Source organism: Athene cunicularia (assembly GCF_003259725.1).
Source record: "Athene cunicularia isolate RWA chromosome 3 unlocalized genomic scaffold, athCun1 chr3_part1, whole genome shotgun sequence".
Lineage (NCBI taxonomy): Eukaryota > Metazoa > Chordata > Aves > Strigiformes > Strigidae > Athene > Athene cunicularia.
In genome coordinates this window covers 78762903-78765580 of record NW_020799097.1, presented here as the reverse complement: position 1 = coordinate 78765580, position 2678 = coordinate 78762903, and the positions used below count along the sequence as shown (strand labels likewise).

General features: G+C 30.9%; 1 protein-coding gene across 1 annotated transcript in view; it reads left to right on the top strand.

Moving 5' to 3' along the window:
* Positions 1 to 2678, top strand: part of WDR27 (WD repeat domain 27) — a 125846-nt gene that overhangs the window by 102886 nt on the left and 20282 nt on the right. The gene's annotated exons all lie outside the window — the stretch shown is intronic.

Sequence of the window (2678 nt, the reverse complement as noted above, 5' to 3'; positions counted from 1 at the left end):
TTTTTTTTTGGTGAGCTAAGAAATTCCAGGAAACTAACTCTGGTTAGTCTTCTGTTAGAGTTCTGAGTATTTTGTGAGTGTATATTATTTTAGTACTTTTCTTGTTCCAAATTGCAATGTATCATGGCATTTTCTCCTGCAGAATATTTCTCCATATTTACAATGCTGAAAAATTAACAGAACTTAACAAATATTCAGTGCTCTGAAAATTAAAGTATTATTAATGTTGTGTCTTCACTATGTCATATGCTAGCTATAGAGAATGTTTACCATAGTGCATATTTTGGAGCTTTCATATTTTATAGGATTATAGTCAAAAGCATATGTAGGAATCTGCATACTTGCCAATGAAAATAACATAAATCAAAATATGATTTTTTTAATTTTATTTTGCATTTTTACATAAAGATATTTTACTTCATGTTCACATAAATAATATTGTATTTCCCTCATTCCTACAGGATAAACTAATCATTATTAATAGGAATTACATTAAAGTAGAAGAGAAAAATATAATTCACTAAGTCTGTAACTTCTTAGTTTGAAAAGAACAGAAAAGTATAGAAAATCACAAAGAATTAATAATGTCTATAAAGAATCAAACTAATCATCTATACAACTTTATTTAGTTCAGAGGCATTATGTATGGTAAGATTTTAGCTTCCTGTATTAAATAATGGATTTTCCCAACTATAGTATGCTAGCAAAATTTTCTTTTAGAAATTAAATATGCCCTACGAAAAGTATTTGATTTTCTCTTATAAAATAACAAATTTGATATATAAATCTTTGTCTTAGTGATACTTCTGTAAATGCTTGTATTTGAAGGTCCCTGGGCTTTGGCTGTGGAGTTGGTTCAGAGTATTCTTTACGATTGTTGATCTAGTATCTGGCTAGTGAAAGCTATTTGTTCCTAATCGTCTGGCAAGTCACTCAGTTCTTCATGTGTGCACTTAAGTCATAACTGAGGAATGTGTCAATAGAGTAGCAATCTTCTATTTCTGAGAATTTGATTTCTGGGCAGTTTATAAATTCAGTACATAGTATGCCTTCTTGTCATGCCCCTCTTCCCTCTTCCCCATACATAGAATCCCTTTTCAAAGTTCATTCAAATACATTCATTGCTATTTTCCAGTGTGATATATTTATATTATATATACTGTCCAAACTATATCAGGTTAATAAGGAACTAACAAACACCAAAGTGTATAATTTGTAGGAACTTAAAATATAGTCCTTATTTCCCAAATGGCATCAAACAACATTAAATAATTTGTTTATAAATAATCTTCATATTATGAGATAAGTAATTACACATGTAGAGTCAACTGTTTCATAGTCAAATTACAATGGTGAGGAATCTGGAAATTGTACCTTTGGTGGGTTTATTTAAGCTACCAGAAACATTAAACTTCCTAATTTAACAAAGTTAAAATGTAAAGTGAAAAGTAAAATCAGTTCATGCTTTCCTTTAATTCCTAGTTTCTTTTGTGGGAAGAGAAGTGAAGAGTATTCCAGATGTGATGACTTACTCTTAGTGCAAGATTACAAAGAAAAAAATTTGTACACCCTCATCTCATATTTTGCACAGGAATAGGAGACTATTGAATAGACATTCATATTTAAGTATTACTAAGACCATATGGATTTAAAAGATTTAAAGGTGAATGTGCACAAGATTACAATCTTAAAAATTTCTTTTAAAAATTAAATTTCATCAAAATACGACTAAAGATGATTTTCATATTCTATATTACATGATGTAACTAGGAATATATTTATAAATTCAAGAAATCAATACTTTAAAAAATATCTTGACCTATATAATCCATGTAAATTCTCCCTCTTTCTTACTTGTGATAATGTTGTCTGAAAAGCAGATTCATGCCCAGCATGCAATAAAACAATCTTGATATGCTCAGAAGAGACATTGTATTTATTCAGGCCTGGGTGCTGGGTGGACTTTTCCACAAATAAGCACACCAGCATCAGGTTTTCATGCTTCTTTTATGCACAAAAATCAGAGGTTAGTACTTTTCCAAACACATCTATTATATACTTACTGGTTAGTGATTAACTTACAATTATAATACAGTGTACATAATGCCTCTACTACTATGTGTGCTCAGGGGAAGGATTTTAACCTGGGCAGGGATCTTTCTGACCTGTGGGTGTGGTTTTTTGAGTATTATAATGAAGGTAGTTCACTTTCAGGACACCCAAAAGTTAGTTTCATTGCCAAATTAGTTAATCCATGAGTCAGGTTGTCAAATAACTAATTCTCAACACAATCCCAGAAATTCTCTTTATGGTCTAGGACTTTCTACTTATTTTCTAGGGTTTGGAGATTGAAACCTATTCTTTATGAAATTCTGATCACTAATCAAGGTGTCTTGATCACACTTCAATGTCTCACTTGACCAAGCTTCAAAAGCTCGTAATTCTCCCCATATGTGTGGTAACTGTAGCTTCTAGCATAATCATTAACCATGGCTACTAGCAAAAATGAAGTATACTATAACAGTATCTTGAGTGGTATATAATTTTTTTCAATCTACCTGCCTTCACAGCAGCCTTAGGTGGTAGTTTTCCTTGTTTTCAAATTGGATAATGAAGGCATAATGAGGCTGGTTTTTGCACTTGGTCATGAAGTGATAAAAAAAAAAAAAAAAAAAAGC